This window comes from Acinonyx jubatus, chromosome A1 (genome assembly GCF_027475565.1).
Source record: "Acinonyx jubatus isolate Ajub_Pintada_27869175 chromosome A1, VMU_Ajub_asm_v1.0, whole genome shotgun sequence".
Lineage (NCBI taxonomy): Eukaryota > Metazoa > Chordata > Mammalia > Carnivora > Felidae > Acinonyx > Acinonyx jubatus.
This window is the reverse complement of record NC_069380.1, coordinates 129,496,827-129,518,583: the sequence shown is the minus strand read 5'-3', so window position 1 is coordinate 129,518,583 and position 21,757 is coordinate 129,496,827. Positions and strand designations below refer to the sequence as shown.

The window sequence follows — 21,757 nt, the reverse complement described above, 5'->3', positions numbered from 1 at the left end:
TGGGAGTAAAAGTAAGTGCATCTCCCTGGAGTCTGAGCCTTCCTTTGAGCACCCCCACCGCGGGCCAAGAAGAGGCTTAGTGTGCTCCCCACAGCTCTCAGTTGTTAGCAGTGCCTCAAGTGAGTCTCCAAGCAGGAAGACAGCCAGCATCTTTGAGCAGGTGTGGGAGTAAATATTTCTCTTGGATCTGTTTCTTTAGCTATAGCTAGCCTTTGGGAAACGTTTGAAGAGCCGCATCCCACATCAGAGGTCAGCTTGTTGGCTGGCTGAAAATGACTCCACCATCCTGCTGATGGCATCTAGACTCTCCATAGCTAGTGCTAATGATGCACAGGCGTCTTTTCTTTAACGTCGCTCTTCTGCCTGAGTTTTGTCTCCTTTCTATAACTGGCTAAATGAAAAACTTCCAGATTGTTCTCTTGATATTCTCTGCAACAAAGCATTTGAAGACTGAGTCAGAAAACACTTGTTATATCCGGGCTCTGCAAATAACTATCTTTAAAGCCATAAAAGCTTTTCAGTGAAGCTTTCCGGTCCTTCAAATTAATACAATGAAACACAGACTTTGGAATCCAAAGCTTTTGACAAATTGGAGAAACGAATCAATATAAACATAACGTTTACAACTGTAAGTTGAAAGACAGTAACTTGTGATGGATAGAGGAATCAAAAGAGGGAGACAAGAAATTTGTACCTCGTTTTGAATTGAACATTAGCAGGTTCTGGGATCTTGATAAATCGGTTAACCTCCAGGGGCTTTGGTTTGCATATTAATAAAATGAGAGGTTTTATCTAGGCCAGTACTGTTCAGGAGAAGTTTTTGTGATGATGGAATTGTTCTTGATTTACAATGTCCAATATGGAAGCAAATAGCCATATATATCTATTGAGCACTGGAAATGTAGTTAGTGTAACTGAATAAGTATGGGTTTTTATCTATTCAGTATTTATGATGGATATTTGCATTATTTGGGTGCTGGTAACCTGAAACCATCCTGATTTTATTTATATATATATATACATATATATATACATATATATATATATGTATATATATATGTATATATACATATATATATATCAGTCTTGTGGGGACACAGAGGTCATCTCTCACTGTAAACATTAAAAGCCACATACTTGCTTTTCTAGCTTCCTTTGCATTCAGAGGGTGGACACACGACCTAGTCTCAACCGATATAACGTACCCACTCTAGTTTTGGAATAAAAGCTAATTAGCCAAAGAAGCAGAAGCTGAGAAGGATACATTCTGGAAAGGGTGCAGACACAATATCAAGTTTGCAGGGCAATGATAGTAGTTGTGGTGGGGGATCTCTTTCTTTGAACTCGTGATGGGCCAAACTCTGGTGTCCTTTGTTCACCAGTGGTTAGGTATAACTTCAGGTAAACTAGTTAACTTCTCTAATCCACAAGGTAAAATCTGTAAAAATAAATATTTATTCTCTGGGTACATGTAAGTAAATACGTTTGGTGAAGAGAAAGCCTGGGGGGAACATAAAATAAGCTCCTCAAAGTTTTACTTATTTCCTTTTTGTTTGTGTCTTTTGGGGAGGGAGGATCTCTCTCTTTGTGAAACGTAATTATTTTTGCCTCCATACATTTCTTCTGAATTTTCCTCTATCCAAAGTTTTCTAGGCATCTGTTAAATAAAGATGCTAGCTATTACTTCACGTAAAGGCTCTTCCTCGAAAAAAATATATGGATGGTAAATTGTAGTTTTTAGTGTCTTTCCATTCCTTTCTTGTGTCTTCCTTTTTTTATTTAGCAACTTGGCTGCCCCATGGTCCCCAGTGCCCATATCCCTCTACGTGTACCAGTATCTCCCAGCCTTCTCTTCTCTCTTCTCCACTAATAGTTTGCCTGCACAACCCTTGGGCCCTGCTCTCAGTAGGAAAATGATATACCCATTCAAACCAAGGAACTAATGGAACATTCAAGTTTGATTAGACATTCTTCCCACACATAAGTTTCATTTCAGCTAAAGCTTCCTTATTGTGGCTTGAGGAAGATAATTGCTAATACCCTAAACCCGCTGAAAAATACACACAGGGGGAACATAGGGACCAATATATTCAGTTTATTGCCTGTAAAACCGAACTAAAGAATTTAGCCTGAATCTCACGGTAAAATGGGTTTCCTCGTGCTTCCTCTACCTTCTGTTCTTCAGCATATCATCAAGTTCAGACCATGAGTTCAGACCCACCCATCTGAGTGAGGGAAGGGTCAGTTTGCAGAGAATGCTTCTCCAGCTCGCTGCATGGAGAACATCCGCTTGTTTCTCCCTTACCAAAAGCAGGACAAGGAGTCTGAGACCATGGATACGTAAAGGCCTTCGGCATATAACACTACCAGATAGAAAAATAGATATTAATAGAAGTCATCTTCTTACTATCTCAACCGGATAAATCACTTCTCACATAGGAAAAGAAACTGAGAAAGGGAAGAATGTCTGGATGTTTCTACCTGTTATATATGAGAAGTCAGAGGTTCCTGTTGTAGGGATTAGAAGAAATCTGGGGCAGGAAAAGGATGCCTCCTTCTACTTTCCTGTGCCATGAGAACGAGATTAGAAACACACGAAACTGAGGTGCTTTCTGAGGGCAGATGTAGGCGAATAAAGGTTTCCCTCATGCCCTGTAATCATATGTCCTATGTAGAAATTTCTTCTGTTTTGTGATTGTTATTTTATCCAGCCTCTGTTGCTTTGCTTTAAAAAAAATCTAGTCTGGGGCACCTGGGTGGCTTGGTCGGTGAAGCGTCCGACTTCGGCTCAGGTCATGATCTCACGATCCGTGAGTTCGAGCCCCGTGTCGGGCTCTGTGCTGACAGCTCAGAGCCTGGAGCCTGTTTCGGATTCTGTGTCTCCCTCTCTCTCTGCTCCTCCCCTGTTCACGCTCTGTCTCTCTCTGTCTCAAAAATAAATAAACATTAAAAAAAAACTAAAAAAAAATCTAGTCTTCCATAATTCTTTTTTTTTTTCTTTTACAGAATGAAAAGGGCCAGTATAAAGCAGCTAATGCATCTGACTGTAATCAGAAGAATATTTCAGTTTCACTCCTGGTTAGAATATTTACAACAGGTAGTAAGTCTTTTGCATTCTGACATAAATTGTTCCTTACCTTATAGAAAAGACCTGCCTCACTGCTTAGCATAGTACATATTGGATGCTTATTAAATGAATGAAGTAACCTCACCCTACTCCTTTTACTCTCTTCTTAAAAGGTCACCTTAATTCTTTGCACTTCTTTCCAGTTTCTTGTGATCCTTATAAGCATCCACATTTTCTTCTCCCTCTTTCACCTTTCTTCCAGGCAACTGCTTTGTTCCTGTAATGCTTCCATTCCCGCTTTCTTTTCCTCTTCTTTTCTCCTTTCATTTTTGCTTCCCTTTGTTCCTCTCTGCCTTTATCCTCTAAAAATCACCTTTATAAACATGACTTGAATAACTGGACAGGAACATTATGAGATAGCAAAACTGGTAAGTTATAGGGTATGAGATATTGAATAGGATTAGATTACTAATTGGTCATGGGGAAGCAGTAGAAATCTATCTTGAACTGCCCTGGGACAAAGTGGTATCAGTATCCAACTTGGTGTCACAAATATTTTCAGTGGACTGCCAATCTTTTTTGATTGGGCGTTTACTCGAATCTAAAACTCACTTCCTAAAGGCTAATCTATGCTTTGCTAGCATGTATATTTCTAGAGAGGTACCTATAGAAATAATAGGTTTCATATTATCTCCCTCCCCATCGAAATACCTAAGTCAAGAAACTCTCTAGTAGCAGAAGGGATAATACCTTTTTTTTCCCCTCTAAGTACTTAGAATTAACATAACCCATCTTAGGACCTTGTATAATGTAATAAGTATTCATTTGAAATAAGCAGTTCAAATTATAACTATGCAAGCCCCGGTTGACAATATTTTGAGTTTGCAATGGATCTGAAGATGTATGGAATATTTGCTGTCTTTTCCAGTAATTCTCCCAACCATAAAATTATTGAATTTTATTATAGCCCAACCAAAGACGAAACAATAAAAAGGAACAAATATAGTTACCTGGGAAGATGCAACTTCCTTATGAGAACTGTATGCTAGAAAATTGAAATTAAACTTATTATTGGCAGATAAAAATTAAATTAAAAATCAAAAAATGAATAAACATGCATATTTAGTAAGGGAAATTACTCAGGTGTTGTTGATTTGAGGCATTTGGCCTTAAAATAAAAGGTATTAATAAGGAGGAAGGAGGGAACTAAGAGACTGTGACACATATTTAAGGTCTGGTCATATAAGAATGAGAAAGATTTTGGGGGTTAGATTACCCCCTAACAAATGATAGTTTGAGTAATAGCAGGAGAAATTCAAGGAGGTCAGGAGTTGACATAGAAGGACAGTGATAATTATTTGGGATTGTTTACTTGGTTTTAAGAGCATAACTGTGGCTCTGTTAGTCTCATAAAGTCTGGAGAATCATCCAAGAAACCAAAGGAAAGATTTATACAATGGGAAGAATAGGACAGCCAGAGTTTGGCTAGCAGGAATAAGAGAATAGCCTAATGAAGCTCAAAACCAACATCAGAGCAGAATCAGAAGTCATCTGCCTAACTTTTGATTCTCTAAGCTAGGTTCTTAAAGGTCCTAAAATTTCTTGTGACCAGGACAGAATTAGTTCCAGGGGAGGGGGGTGTGAGATAATTCTTTTCCTAGTATGGATTTTGATTTTTTTGCTCTATGACTTGGTTTCTCTCTCTCTCTCTCCCTCTCCCTCTCTCTCTCTCTCTCATTTAAATTTATTTATTTTTGAGAGAGAGAGAGAGAGAGAGAGTGAGCGAGCGAGCAGGGGAGGGGCAGAGAGAGAGGGAGAGAAGAATCCCAAGCAGGCTCCATACTGTCAGAGTGTGACTTGATTCTTAATTACTGGGATGAGGTTCCTATTACAAAAAAATGAAAGGCAAAAAATTTCAATGGCTTTATTAAGTTTAGTCACTTTTATTTACTGACAAGCACCAATGATGGAGATAAAGGCAGAATAAAGAGTTTAGTGAAACACATGAGTATAGTTGATAATAGAAATGCAAACGGAACCTTAATCAATACATTTGTTATTCAATAATCCATTGACCTTTGGGGCGCCTGGGTGGCTCGGTCGGTTAAGCGTCCGACTTCGGCTCAGGTCACGATCTCAGGGTCTGTGGGTTCAAGCCCCGCATCGGGCTCTGTGCTGACAGCTCAGAGCCTGGAGCCTGTTTCAGATTCTGTGTCTCCCTCTCTCTGTGACCCTCCCCCATTCATGCTCTGTCTCTCTCTGTCTCAAAAATAAATTAAAAAAAGACATAAAAAAAATCAATTGACCTTTCCCCTGTTGAACATTAGATATTACACTAGTTATTAGATATCAGATGTACTGTTAGCTATGTAATACATATTGGATATTATATTAGCTTTATGTTACTACAACTTAAAATAACAAGCCTATATTATTTCACTTAATAAACTTAGCAGCTTACAAATTAGCTTAAAATGAGGAACAATCATTATCTCAGTTTCTGTGGGTGAGGTACGCAGGAGCAGCTTGGCTGCTGGGGCTTGCTTTAGGGTGTCTCACGTGGGTACAGTTAAGATGTCAGCTGGGGTGTCACCATCTGAAGGCTTGACTGGGGTGGGAGGATGCACTTGTAAGGTGCCACCCTCACCTGACTGTTCGAAGCAGGTTCCTTTCCTTGACACACTGGCCTCTGTCCAGAGCTGCCTGTGTGTCCTCTCAACATGAGAACTGGCTCCCCCAGAGTAAGGGACCTGAGAGATGGGGAGGAAGTAGCCCCATGCCTTTTGTGACCCAGTCTTGGAAGTCACACACTCTGACTTCGACCACAGCCTATTTAGTGAGTCAGTAAGTATGATTTTCATTCAAGGGGAGAGAAGTTTTCAGAGAAGAAAACAAAGAATTTTTTTAATTTAAAAAATCATTGCAAGTATATTTAGTTTTGTGCCAAAATATATGGATCCCTCTCACCATTATTTAATAATTATCACTGCAGCTATATTCTGGTCCTGTAAGGTCACATTCCATGATTCAATTATCTCAAACAATTCTGTTTCCTCCCCAAAATGACTTTGTTTAGGCTGCTGGGAAATATGCCAAAAGGTAATGCTCCTATTTTCTCCCTTCTTCTCTTTCACTTTCTATTGTACCCAATCTCTCTCTCTCCCCCCTCCCTCTCTCCCTCTCTGTCTCTCTCTGTCTCTCTCTCCCCCCCCTCCTCTCAGCCCCCTTGTCCCTGAAGCCCCTACAACAAAAATGTACATATATGGGCTGAGGGATAGTATATTTACACAGATACATGCAGTCATGCTGTTTCTGTAACAACAGCTGCCTTTTGGATAATTAGCTATAGCTGGAACTTGACTACCTATAAAACTTTGGGAGAAAATCATTGAGCTTCCGGCTTCTTCACATACAGCACATTGCCCTTTGCAGCTAACACTCATCTTAGCCACGATGATAGTTTTATATTGCAAATGTGTGACTTTCTTTTTCATTTGATAGTGACTGAGCCTGGATTGGTTCACCATTTTTCACAGGTTATTTATTTTTTTTCATTTATGCCATTACATTCTCATTTGCTTATACTGAATTGTAAAAAATGTCTCAAGTATTGTATTTTACCTTTCCTCAGTTATCTTTGTGGGTTTAATAAGTGTTTCAATGCACTGAATTGTGTTCCCAATTTCATGTGTTGAGCCCTTAACCCCCAATGTGAGTGACTTTGGAGATAGAGTCTGTAAGGAGGTGATAAAGGTTAAATGAAGGGTGAGGCCCTGATTCAACTGGGCTTGTACTCTTTTGTGAGGAAGAAGAGATACCGGAGTTTTCTCTCTCTCTCTCTCTGCCATATGAGGACACAGTGACAGGGTGGTCATCTGAAATATAGGGAGAGAGCTCTCATTAGACACTGACCCTGCTGTCATCTTTATCTTGGACTTCTAGGAACATTGAGAAATAATTTCAGTTGTTCAAGCTACTCCACTTATCATATGTTGTAATGGCAGGTCCAAGCTGACCAGTACAAGTGCAATCCATCTCTGTCCCTTTCCTCTCCCACAAGTTGCCATTTCCCAGGGAGGGGTAATAAAATGTTCTTGCTTTCATTTCATAAAATCTTCTTTTCTTTATATGACAGTATAGATGTGCTATTTTAAAAATCCCTTACTGTGGGGGTGCCTGGGTGGCTCAGTCGGTTGAGTGTCTGACTTCGGCTCAGGTCATGATCTCACTGTGGGTTCGAGCTCTGCATCAGGCTTACTGCTGTCAGCATGGAACCTGCTTTGGATCCTCTGTCAGCCCCCCCCCCTCTCTCTGCCACTCCTCTGCTTGTTCTCACTCTCTCAAAAATAAATAAACATTAAAAAAATTTTAAAACCCTACTGTGTAAAAGAAAAGATAGAAAAGGAGAAAAATATCTTTCCTTTTCCCCTCTTGCAAATTTTGCCACCAACTTAGGAAATCCCACCATCTGTAAAAGACTGGGAAAGTGCACAGAGCTTTCTGGATTTCCATGTTGGAGAACTTATTTTGTTTTATAAATTAGGTGTTAGTTACAATTTTATTGGGTATTGAAAACCTAATACATAATCTTGTCATGTTCTTACTTAAATTTATATGAAATTAGCCTCTGCAAGTAGTTCTGAAAACTTTCTAGTGAAATATGGATCCCAGGAAAAACATATAGCGAAGAAAGTCTTCATATTCTATGAATTCAGTTGCCCTAGAGGTTTTAGCTGACTTGAAGATCACTATAAGTTAACCAGGCTGAAAAGTAAATCCTCTAGAGAATGAGAAGATAAACCACAGACCTGGAGAAAATATGCAAATGCATAACTGATAAAGGCTTGTTTTCTAAAATATACAAAGAACTGTTAAAACTCAGTAAAAAAAAAAAAAAAAAAAGGCAAAGTGATTACATACCAGGCCAAAGCCCTTAGAGACATCTCATCGAAGAAGATACACAGATGACAAGTATATGAAAAACTGCTCCAGTCAAATGTCATCAGAGAAATGCAAATGAAAATAACAATGAGCTACCATTAGACACCTATCAGAATGGCCAAAATCCAGAATACTGACAACACCAAATGCTGGTGGGCAATGGATCAACAGGAACTCTCATTCTTTGCTGGTGGGAATGTAAGATTGTACAGCCACTTTGGAAGATAGCTGGGCAGTTTCTAACAAAACTAAATATACCCTTATCACACCATTCAATAATTTCACTCTGGTATTTACTGCAAGGAGTTGAAAAATTTATGTCTATACAAAAACCTGCACGCAAACGTTTATAGCAGCTTTATTCATAGTTGCCTAAAGTTGGAAGCATCCAAGATGTCCTTTAGTAGGTGAATGGATAAATAAACTGTGGTACATTCTCCAAAATTAAATTTCCTCATTCCCATACCCTCTTTTCCTCTAATACTATTGTCCCTGTCTTAAGAACAAACATTTCTCTTACTGCAATACACATCCTGACAAGTGCTCGGTACTGAAGATAATATTTTGATATTTTGTCTTGAAGGTATTGAATACCAAGATTTGGGTGCGTAGAGCCTAGTTAATGTTTCAGAATAGAGCAACCTGTGAGAGGTGAACCACCGTCAGGAGGTGGTGTGATGGGGAAAAGGACAGGCTTAACTACTTAATAAAGATTCACATGGTCATACAACACTGCTTCCTAAGACTTCCCTACCAACATGTCATAATAAAAGACAGATTTGTCATCATGGACTCCAGAAAGTAGTAGGGGGTGCTGGCAGGTAGGAAATAACACGATAGGGCATCAGAATGCAAAGTGTTATCTACCAGTAGCAAGCCCGTAGGCTGGGATTCTTCTGTGGGAAAGAAAGTCACCCAGTAACAACAATTAGCAAACATTTCTTGAGGATGGGGATTGTACAAACAACCTGGCCATGTAATAGCAGTCCCAGAGAGAGAGGAAATGACCCCCAGTTTTTTTGTTCTTTTTTAAGAAATAATAGATAGACCTTTCCCAAATTTCATGGAAACATTAGCTTATACATTCAGGAAGCTTAGCAAATCCCAAGCAGGGTAAATAAAAACTTAAACACATGTAGTGATATCACAGTCAAACCTGTAAAATCTAAAGATAAAGAGAAGATAATTTACACACAAGATAATTCACTTCTCATCAGAGCACAAAGGCGGCAAGACCATGAAGGAATATCTTTAAAATAGTGAAAGCAACTATGTCAGCACAGAATTCTAGATTCAGCAAAAATATAATTCAAAACTGGGGGTGAAGGAGACATCTTCAGATAATTAAAAGCTGACAGAAGTTGTGCCAACACACCTGCCTTAGAAAAACAGCTAAAAGAAGTTCTTCAGCCTGAAGAGAATGATAACAGATGAAACTCAGAAACAAAGAGCGCTGGAAATTGTAAAGGTATGATTTGTCCTCTTTCCCCCTTCTCTTAGTTTATTTAAAAGACACCTGAGTTTTTAAAAGCAAATAGATAGTATTGTATTTTAGAATTTATCACATAGCCAAATGTGATATCTATAATAATTGCACAAAAGATGAGGTGTTAAATGAAATTCAGGTGGTACCTGTTTACCAGTTTTACATCAAGTGACACAATCTTACTTCTCAGTGGATTGTGGTAGGTTAAGAATACATAATTTCAGGGGGCACCTGGGTGACTTGGTCGATTAAGCGTCCGACTTCGGCTCAGGTCATGATCTCACGGTCCGTGGGTTCGAGCCCTGCATCGGGCTCTGTGCTGACAGCTCAGAGCCTGGAGCCTGTTTCCGATTCTGTGTCTCTCTCTCTCTCTGTGACCTCCCCCATTCATGCTCTGTCTCTGTCTCAAAAATAAATAAACGTTAAAAAAAAATAAAAAAAAAGAGTACATAATTTCAGGACTAGAGCACCCACTAAATATAATACAAAGAAGTAAACAGAAAAGCCAATAGAGGAAGTAACATGGAATACTACACAAATACTCAATTATCCCAGAAGATGTCAGAAACAGAGGGGGGAAAAAAGCAGTTGAAACAAATGGAAAATAGTAGAATTAAACCCAACCAGATCAGTAATGACATAACATAAATAGAATGAGGACTCTCATTAAATGGAAGAGATTTCCATACTGAATGAAAATGTTTTATTCCCAAAATGATATACAATAACTGCCTATAGATGAGAGATGAAAAAATGCACAACAGGCACTAGAAATGTCGTGGCATAGACCAAAGTAGAAGTTTCAGCCACTTTGCCGCTGACTCTGTTTTTGTTTTTATTTGTTTTTGACCTTTGTATAGTGAACTGTGAAGACAGTGTTTAAATCCAGGTTCTATTACGTACTGGTAACATGACTCAGTTTCTACATCTTTATATACATGGGGGTGGGGAGGAGAGAGATGGAAGAAGGAGTGGGAGACAGGTTTATTGTCAGGAATTGGCTCATGTGATTATGGAGACTGGTAAATCCCAGGATCTGTAGGGTGAGTCAGCAAGCTGGAAACCCAGAAGAATTTATGGTGTAGTTCCTCTCTACAGGCCAACACGCTCCAGACCGAGCAAAATCCAAAGTCCCAGCTCAAGTCAGATGGCAAGAAAAAAACTGATTTCTCAGTTCCAAGGCAGTCCAGTAGGAAAACTTCTTTTACTCAGGGAAGGATCAGCCTGTTTGTTTTATTCAGGCCTTTAACTGATGTGGATGAGACTGGTCCACATTAGGCACCAGGGAAGGAATCTGCTTTACTTAGTCTACTCACTTGAATGTTAACACCATCACAGAAATACTCAGAATCGTATTTCACCAAACATCTGGACATCCCATGGCCCAGAACAGTTGATGATATATAAAATTAGCCATCACAACCATTACTTAATATTAAAAAAGCAAATCAAAATTTTCATTGAAATTATAAGGGGTTGGCTAGGTCATAGAGTTACAATGGCCCATTGAAATAACTGAAGAACACAAAAGGGTAAGCCATTCAGGCATTGCTGCTACATGTTTGGCATAATATGCACATCATATGATGACCTAAACTGCATAAGTGATAACTTCTGAGCTCTCTTTAGTGACACACACATGCACACACACGCACACAAGCACACTCCTTCACAGCAAACACAACCTAAATCTGAAAGTAAACACATTTGAGCATAATAATGCTACTATGATGAAATCATTTCTGGATTCCAGGACTTGCTACAAATATGTCTCAGATTACATTTTTATTGAGGATGCTGTTAAAATCTCAATGTAAACAGTATAATTACTATTTTTCAAATGTATTTTTAGAAGTGTTTGGGTAAAGGGTACGATGAAAACTTTTCTGCATAAATTTCAAGTGAAATCTATTATAGTTTTCCAATATTAAAATTAATTTGTGTTAGCTTAAAAATGGAAATATATAGACTAGCAGAAAACAGAAGTTATTCATCCTTAATCCCATAATCCAGTGATACTTCTTCTATTAGTTCAGTTATTTGGGTGTAATCATCAGTACCCTGATTAATTTCTCATGTTCCTCAGTAAGTCTTTTTCCCCAACATTACTTCAGAGGTAGTAAGGGCACCGGATTTAGAATTAGGAGACCTAGACTTTTAGCCCCATTGTCTTTAATGTTTGCCTGGACAGTTTTCGGCTAGTCTTGGGATATCATTTGTCAAGAAAGAAGATTGGACTAGATGACATTATTTACTTCTTTTGACTTTAATGCTCTATGATGCTATCATATTACGAATAACTTCTTGTAGACTAATTAATATCTACCAAGAGAATACTGGACATCACTAGTTTAAGGGATTAATGTTGAGTATAAATACCAATACTTTCCACCCTCCTATTTTGTTTCCCCATTCTGAAGTGCTTTGTTTCTTGCGTGTTTCAGAAAAGACACACTTACGATGTATGTGTGGTGTGTGTGTGTGTGTGTGTGTGTGTGTGTGTGTGTGTGTGTGTTTGCCTTTTAAAGTGGGTTAAATATTACCCAGAATCAGCTGAAAAGGGACTAATACTCCCTTTTGCTAATCACCATGTCACTCAACAGAAACAAGATATGGTTGAATCCATATCTTACGAGCATACTTTGAAGTCATGCAATGTGATTTCTCTAAGTGGCTGTTCTCTTGACTGGTCAGATTTAGGATTGGGGTGACATTGCTCTGAGCCAGATTTCATCCACATATAAAGTTGCTTCAGAAATCCAATGTTATGATACCTAGATGTTGAGTGCAAATATCAAGTGTTGCACAACCTATGGTCAGTGTTTCTCTAATTAGAACTTAGGCCTTCATATTTAATTTTTTTTAGTTTATTTTTGAGAGAGAGAGAGCACAGGCAGGGGAGAGGCAGAGAGTGAGGGAGACACAGAATCTGAAGCAGGTTCCCGACTCTGAGCTGTCAGCACAGAGCCCTATGTGGGGCTTGAACTCAGGAGCTATCCTGACATCAGCCGAAGTCGGATGCTCAACCAATTGAGCCACTCAGGCACCCCTAGCCCTTCATATTTTAACACTAAAATGTCAACCAATGCATTCAAGGCAATAACATTACTTTCAATTTCCAGAGTCCAACATGGCATTTTAAAGCACAGTGAGATGTTTCCTAGAATTTAATTTAATAAGACTTGGTTGAGCAGATGGAGCATAGAAAGACAAGCTGTGTTCCAGTTTATTTTCTAGTCAGTGCCATTTCCCATGAACCAATCATTCTGTTGGACTTTGGAAAACATCAGCAAATCAGAACTTTAGGAGAAGGTGCCAGTAAATTAAGTCTTATTGCAAAACATTACAAGTAAAGTGACTCATTTAAAATCACGAAGCCTCTTAACGAACTACTAATTTAGTTAATCAAGGTGATGTGGCTTTAGAAAGTAAATTATGCTTAAATGAGGTTCTGATGTGGCTCTAATCCTTTAAATGGCTCCCAGAGCATGCCTATACTGATGACAGAATTACAATAGAAATATCTTTGGATGCTGTGTGATCTAAGAGTTTAATGTCAGAAAGGGAAAGACTAAAATTCCAAGTGAGGCTATTATGTATTGTATGATTTATAAAGGAAGACTCCAAAGCTTCTGCATACAATTGCAAAGTCAGGAATCAAGCATACATATTCCCTGTCCAACCAACTGCAGTGGGAATAAGGAATTTTCCCTTTCTGTCGAGATTCTATCACCAAGCATGGGAAGTGTCTCTTATCATATGTGTTAGATATGTAAGAGCTACATGGAGAAGTTTAGGAGGAAAAACAAAAACACAGTGGAGAGGAGAAATAAAGCACTGGGGGATAGAAGGAGCTATAGGAGCCAGATATCCTGTGGGAGGTATCCTTCATAACACCCCTTTTCTTGTTTTACCAAGACCTAAAGATGGTCCCAGCTACTTTTCTCCTTGTTACCGATTTTACCCTTGGTTACCATTTCTGCTTAATAGTTGAGTCAAAAACAAGTACCCTTTGCAACACTTTGTTTAAAATGTACCACGAGAAGACTTCTGCTTCCAAACATGGTGACATAACAGGGACAAGATAGGCCTTCCTGATTTAAGCAACAAACAAAACAACCGAAATGTATGAAGCAACTTTTTTCAGACTTTGGACAACAGGCAGCATAGAAGAGTGATTCCTGAGAGAGGCAACAAATGAAATAAGACTTAGCATTGCCTCCGTTGCCTCAGCTCACTGCCTAAACAGTATCCAGCCTATAAAAATGGGAGGGAAACTTAACCAGAGCCCAAGAGACAGAGACAGAGAAAGAGTACTCTGGAAATCTGCAGAGGGTTCTCTTGAGTCAAGAGCAAAGGACCTGTGATAAATTCATGCACATGAGGAAACTCTCCAGGGCTGGAGGAAGAACCAATATAAAGGAACAGATAGAACAATGTCTAAGGATCACACACAGTCAGGAATAGTTTGCAAACAAAAATTGAACGGCCTTTTAACATATGTGTTGTCAAATAAAGTTCTCTTCTAGAAGAATATTACCTCAATAGTAAGACTGTGTTAGCTCTAGACTAAAGGCAAGTGTCAAAAGGTTTGCTTTATTTCAAATTAACTTAAATGTGCCCCAGAACAAAATTCCTAAAAATATAGGGTGACAACAAAATTCAATATTCATCAACATAGAATTTACAATGTCTCACATCTAATAAAAATTACCCAGCAAGCAAGGGAGAAGAGTGTATGATCCATAATGAGCGGGGTGGAAATCAGGGATCAAGAGAAAGAGACCCCAAAGTGCAACAGATGATAGAATTAGTACACAAGGACATTAAAACAGTTATTTAAATATAAAAAACATGTTCAAGAAGGTAGTAGAGGAGCGCTTGGGTGGCTCAGTCGGTTAGGCATCCAACTTCGGCTCAGGTCATGATCTTGCATGATCTCGAGTTTGAGCCCTGCGTCAGGCTCTGTGCTGACAGCTCAGAGCCTGGAGCCTGCTTCAGATTCTGTGTCTCCCTTTCTCTCGGCCCCTCCCCCACTCGTGCTCTGTCTCTGTCTCTCAAAACCGAATAAACGTTAAAAAAATAAAGAGTGTGGAAACGAATTTGACAATAAACTTCATATATTGAAAAAAAAATAAACGATTTAAACAGAAAAATAAAATAAAAAGAAGGTAGCACAAAGTGTGGGCATAATAAAGACAAAAAAGATGCAAATCAAATTTCTAGACATTGAAAATAAGTTGTCTGGGATGGAAAGCACACTGGATGGGATTGACAGCAGAGTAGACACTACAAGAGAAAAAAAAAGAGCAGTGAACTTTAAGCTGTATCAATATTAAGTCTCCAAGTTGAAACACGGAAAGAAAAGGACTGAGGGAAAAAAATGAACAGAACATGTCCTTGACATGCAGGACATTATCAATTGTGCTACAAACATATGTAATTGGAGAACCAGAAAAGCAATGAGGCATAACAATATTTAAATAAATAATAACTAAAAAACTTTCCAAATCTGATGAAACTATAGATTTTTCTTCTCTAGCACAGATATCCTGAGTCAGTTTTGTTCGTTAGCCTTGTGTCTCTGATAAAAACTAAGCCACTGGAGTGGATGAGTGGAATGGAAAAATGACAAGTGTCTCTGAAGGAAGCCTGTAGCTCTAAACTGAGATTAGAGAAGTGATCTCAAACCTGAGGGTTTATCATCTTGGAGTAGCATCCTGCTTTTGTGCACGGCATGCACGCATAGGCACACACACATGCATGCACATCGTTGTTGTAAATCTAATAGAGAATATTTAATAGGAGTTTTGAAGAAAAAGTCAAGGTTTTCTTAAAAATCCCATACAAATTCTAGATGAACTCTTCTCCTGTCTGACTCATGAACTCCCACTAAGGGGATGGGCCATGTTAAGGTGGAAGAACACCGTTGGTAATTACCCAAATTGCCTCAGAGGAGGATATGGAGGTTTCAGATAAGGTGGGAAGTGAATTAGGAAGGATTCCTGCACACTTCTGATAGATCTGCTCACTTTGGCATGAACAAACTGAAGCTATGGCAGGAGGGCTGTGCAAATACAACACCACCTCTTTGTCCAAGAAACAGAAAAGAAAACACAGATAAAGTAACTGGGTTGAAAATAAAACATAATCTTGCATTGTAGAAGAGGTTAATAAAAAGACGAATTCAATAAATTGAGAGACAGAAATCCAGGAAATAAACCACCAAAATAAAATGGAAAGAGAATTTACAGAATTCAAGAAAAAATGCCTATGGTCCAAAAATCAGCTTTACTGAACTACAAATATGAATTAGAAATAGTAAACAATGAAACAAACTGGATTAAAATTAAATTATTTCAAAGAAGAAAATATTAATACAATTACTTTGAACATATAAAAAATAAGCAAAGAGATCAAAGCTATCGGGCAGACATAATATATGAAGGAGAAAGAACATAGATATGAGAAAATAGGTGTTTCTTACAGAACATAACTCAATAATGGTAAAAATAATTGAAGACAAAATAGAAAATACAATCCCTTGAATTAATGGCACAACTGAATATAGGGATTGTAAAGTACATTATTTTAAGAAAAACTGTTATAGAGGCACCTGGGTGGCTCAGTCATTTAAGTGTCTGACTTCAGCTCAGGTCATGATCTTGCGGTTCGTGAGTTCAAGCCCCATGTTGGGCTCTGTGCTGACAGCTCAGAGCCTGGAGTCTTCTTTGGATTCTGTGTCTCCTTCTCTCTCTCTGCTCGTCTCCCACTCACTCTTTATTTCTCTCTCTCTCAAAAAGAAATAAACATTAAAAAAATTTAAAATAAAAGAAAAACTGTTATAGAATAATAAATAATAAGGCATGCCTTACTTTGAGCTTTCAGTAAAAATACACCGTTCTTTAGGCATCACCATAGAAAGTGAAAATCACCTGTAATGAAAAAATATCAGGGTACTTTAACATTTTCCTGAGCTATAGGCAAATGAGTTAATAGGATTCTGAGGAATGAGAAACCCAAAAATATTGTAGCTGGACAACTTGATTCTCATTTGTTAAGTAAATGGGTTAAAATTCTCAAATAAAAGAGCAAGCAAACTTTTTCACATGCTATTTTGCTAACACATCAGTGGAAACGACACAAAACTATAAATGGAGGCTGAAGTCCCATATGTCAAAACTTGTAAGAGTATATCTAAGAATATATATATATATATATACGCACATATACAGCTAAGAACTATAAAATAGTTATTTTATTATATTTCTTATATAATTATATATATATATATATATAGCTAAGAACTATAAAATAAAATATATTCCCTCCTCCTATCTTGATCATTATACTTCTCAGCGATCTATTTTAAATTTAGAATTTTTCAGCACAAACCAGAACATGATTGTACAGAAAGAGCCAGGCCTGACCCTAGGACACTTGCCAATGTTTGGCACCATGAGAGACCTCATTTGCATATGTTTGAATACCTTAGTCCATTTGTCTTGTGGTGGCTTCATCCGCATTCAGGAGAAGGACCTGGGAAGATGTCTGTGTAGGCTCTGGAAACAGATTCATAGCTGTTTGGGTAGAGAATGATGAGCTCTAAAGTGCCCCAAATGCAGTCTAGAATAGACACAACAATAAAGCTACAAACTCTTTGTTGCATGGGCAAAGATCTGAATTGGGATAAACTCATTCAAGGTATAGGGCTGGGGCAGAAACCCCTCCTACCCAGGCCCTTACAAGGTGGCCTTATAAGGTGCTACTGGTGGCAATACCACACGTGATTTCTTCTTCAAGAAACTACTGAGGGAGGAATCCTGCCAATTAAGCAATGAATGGAGAAAACAGTAAGGGATTAAACCACTGCTCATTTTCAGAAGATGGTGGAGGAATGTTTACAGTGTTTGGCAGGAAAAAGATCAAGCCCACAACTTTATAACTTTCAACATGTTTTTCTAGTATAAAAGGCAACAGACTGGCATTTGAAGTTACATACAAATTCACAGAATAGAGGAATTATGAGTCTTTCTTAAAAAAAAATGATTAAACCCATTCAACCAAAAAAAACTACTGAAAAGAGTGGCAAAAGGGCTGGTAGTTATCACTGCATCTATTTAAATATAGAAACTTAGACTAAATAGCAGAGAGAATTATGGTCATAGAACAGAATATAAATGTTATAAACCCTGTAATATAAGAAATTATATTGCCAAAATTAGGGGGTGGAAAGTAAAGACAGAAGCATATGCAAGAGGGCTAATTTCCTTATTTTTCAAAGCAGGGAGTCAATTATCCTACCTCAAATTGAAACATGTCATTTAAAATAAATCATAACTCTAGATATTTAACGTTGTTTCATATCTGTGTTTCTTATACCAGAGTATGGAAATTATATACTGAAATGAAGAAACATGTTTTTTTAATGTTTGTTTATTTTTCAGAGAGAGAGAGACAGAGTGTGAGCAGGGGATAGGTAGAGAGGCTTCAGAATCTGAAGCAGGCTCCAGGTTCTAAGCTGTCAGAGCAGATGTGGGGCTTGAACTCACGAACCGCGAGATCATGACCTGAGCCGAAGTTGGATGCTCAACTGACTGAGCCACCCAGGTGCCCCAAGAAACATGTTTTTAAGTTTTAGCCATTTCTTCAGTTTGTCTTGGGTTTTTTCTTTTGTTAAATGCAAAAATTAAATCTCATACTTAAAAAAAAAGTGTCATGTGTAGGATGATCAACTTTTTATGCAATTGCCTGTCTTGATTAGTCTATCTTTTTCCTCCCTCCCTACTGATCTCTTCACTTATCCATATTTTTATTTACCACCATCTTTTTCCATCTATCTGTCCATTCCTTGATCTGTTAATCTTTGTCAAGAGGTTTCTGGAATTCTGTAGTGGTATTTGGGTTATTTTGTTTTCTTTGTACTTATGTCTATTTCTGGATTTCATTCTAAGATAACAATCATACAAAAGTTTCACAAAAACAAGTTGTTATTTGAGCCACCTGGATTTATAGGCAACTGAGGCAGAATATTTTGGGGGAGCAAATTCCTTGTGGAAGTTTTTTGCAGATGCAGATGGCAGAGGAGGAGAGAGAATAGTGAAGGAAGAAGAATGGGATTATTGACCTAATTGTCAAGAGCCTTTATTACACTAAAGATTAGGCTTAGGTCCTATTGATACACATGTATAGATCAATGTCATTGCCCATCGGTTTTTTTTTTTTAATTTTTTAATGTTTATTTTTGAGAGAAAGAGAGAGAGAGAGAGAGAAAGAGTGTGAGCAGAGGAGGGACAGAGAAAGAGGGAGACACAGAATTGGAAACAGGCTCCAGGCTCTGAGCTGTCAGCATAGAGCCTGATGCTGGGCCCGAAACCACGAACTGTGAGATCATGACCTGAGCCAAAGTCACCTGACCAAAGTCACCTGACCAGACCTGACTGACACCCAACTGACTGAACCACCCAGGCGCCCCATCTTTGCCCATCTTTGATTAGAATTTTAAATGACTCTCAAGCAGTGAAGTCTAAGTGGAATATTACCTACTGATATTTAACCAGGGCTCTTGCTTGGGGAGGAAAGCCAGTTTACAATGCAGTCATATCCCTCATTCTCTCCATTTGAGCTTGGTTGCTGAAATCTGCAGTAGATACAGAGATGAAGAGAAGCAACAAGTGAGAACTCTAGAGAATGGAATGAGGAACGCATCACCTCAGGGGATCTCTGCAAGGAGTTTTATATCGTAGGGGAATGTGTCCAAGATGTACTGTGCAATTAGTCCTTTTCTCACTCTATGGAAAACAAACAGAATAGAGACATCAGGGGAAATACTGTGGAACCAGAGGTCCTGCAACACATTGGGAGAGTCACTGGGCTCCTGGCTGGTCGGGAATCACAGAAAGCTAAGAGACCACAACAAGAACTGGAATGACAGAAGCAGACAAAGAAGAGAATTAAGCCAGGGACCTTTGGGTTTAAATCTGCAGAGTGGAACTGATAAAAGAAGTTGGACATGGAATTTCAAAGGACATCTCTTTCCCTCTCGTACATGCCTCTGGTAGCTTATTTTTTGAATTCAAATTTAATTTCAGAAGGGGTGGGGATTTTTTATGACATACTAGAATCAACCAAGTGAAATTGTTTTTGTCAATTTCACGTGGTTCAACCTAGTATTGACTTCACTGTCCTCCTGATCTCCCCAGGGTCAGACAGATTTGGGTTTAAGTTGTGGCTCAGTCATATTCGAGCTTTGTGAATACTGGGCCAACTTCCACTCTAAGATTCACTTTCTTTATCTGGAAAGTGGGAATAATATTATCCTAGGGTTGTAGCAAAGATAAAAGGAGTTCATGTTTATTAAGTATCCCAGGAAGTATTCAGTGGCAGTTTTTACTACTTTTGTCATCATCAAACACGTTTCTGGGTCACTCCTCCCTTCTTAAACTCCTTCTCTGATGTTCCATTGCCCTTGAGATAAATTCAGACTTTTCGACAGGTCTTAAAAGGCGTTTCATGGCTTCTGGCTTTGGTTTATTGTGACTACCTGTGTTTTTGCCATTCCCATAAAAATGCTCACGTCAAAGTGAAATCTTTCTTCCTTTTTTAAAAAAGTTTATTTATTTATTTTGAGAGAGAGTGTGAGCAGGGGAGGGGCACAGAGAGAGGGAGAGAGAGAATCCTAAGCAGGACCCAAGCGCTCAGAGTGGTGCCCGATGCAGTCCTTGAACCCAGGAACCTTGAGATCATGACCTGAAACCAACAGTCAGACGCTTAATTGACTGAGCCACCCAGGGGCACCAAAGTGAAATCCTATTCCTCAGCAATCCACTGTTTGCTCTCATTTCCTTGGTCTAGAACTCTAGTTCCCCATCTCATCTGTGTCCTTCCTACTAACAGGTGCCATTTCCTCCTGGAAACTTTGAGACACTCTCTATTCTGAGTATGTAACAGAGCTCCCGGAGAACATTGTATCTTGTTCCTCAGTTCACTCACTGCCCTTTATTATAATTATTTGTTTCACGTCTCTCTCCCTCTGGCAGCAGCTGTATCTGGCTTATTTTCCATTGTGTCCCACAAATGATAGTGCTGGATACATTTTAGGGGCTCAGCCATTCTCTACTAATGCTACCACATTTTAAGAACTTCCATTATAGCAAATTCACTTTTTTTCTATTCTCCCAGGTACTTTTCCCTTTAGATACAACTCACAGGTGTGAGGACTGGCTGATGAGGAGAAAAAATTCCTGCAACACTACCAGATATATATAGAAGACTTATTTCATGTAAATAAGCAATTATTAAATACAATGGATTTTAGTTGATTCCAATATTAAGTCTTCCTTTGTTTAGATTTATTTGAATTTTCAAAGGGCAATGGGTATTTAAAGTTATGAACCTAAAAGAAAATGTTTTGGAGTGCCTGGGTGGCTCAGTCAGTTAAGTGTCTGACTCTTGATTTTGGCTCAGGTCATAATCTCATGGTTAGTGGGTTCGAGCCCCACATTGGGCTCTGTGCTGACAGTGTGGAGCCTGCTTGGGATTCTCTCGCTCCGTCTCTCTTTGCCTCTCTTATGCTTCCTTGGGCACACCTCTCTCTTTCAAAAAATAAATAAACTAAAAAAATTTTTAAAAATTTTAAAGAAAATGTTCTAAACATGATTGAAAAATGTTATTTACAAGACAGGCAAGGTAATCAGAGGAGAGAGTTCTTATTAAATGATACTTTAATCAATGTTACAGAATATTGTTTAGTTTTTCTTTCAAAATATTGCTTTCAACTTTTATGAGGTTATTATTTTGAGAAAGAACGGGCACCTGTGTGCACATGCACATACAGGCACACATGAGTGGGGGTGGGGGGCAGGGAGAGAGGGAGAAAGGATCCCAAGCAGGCTCCATGCTGCCAGCACAGAGCCTAATTCAGGGCTTGATGTCATGAACCATGAGATCATGACTTGAGCTGAAATTGAGTCAGATGCTTCACTGACTGAGCCTCCCAGGCTCCTCTCAATTTTTTATTTGATTTATTTAGCTTACTTTTTTTTAATATATGAATAAGAGCTTAACTTACTCCAGCTCAGTAGAAGAAGAAAAAAAAATAACAAGATATTTGGATAAAGATACGAACATTTTTATTTCAGGATGGTGTGCTCTCTAATTTAGAAAGAGGCTGGAAAGAAAAAACACAATATGATGTTCCTTCACAGTTCACACAATATTCTTAGCACTTCTGTATTCTGGACACCAAATGTGTGGTACTTTTT

General features: G+C 38.5%; 1 long non-coding RNA gene across 1 annotated transcript in view; it reads left to right on the top strand.

Annotated features, from left to right (window-relative positions):
• LOC128315776 (uncharacterized) overlaps positions 1-21,757 on the top strand; it is a 201,507-nt gene that overhangs the window by 18,808 nt on the left and 160,942 nt on the right. Inside the window, exons 2-3 of the long non-coding RNA XR_008298857.1 lie at positions 3,007-3,097; positions 20,676-20,776. This is a non-coding gene — a long non-coding RNA (uncharacterized LOC128315776). The remainder of the gene's footprint in view (positions 1-3,006; positions 3,098-20,675; positions 20,777-21,757) is intronic.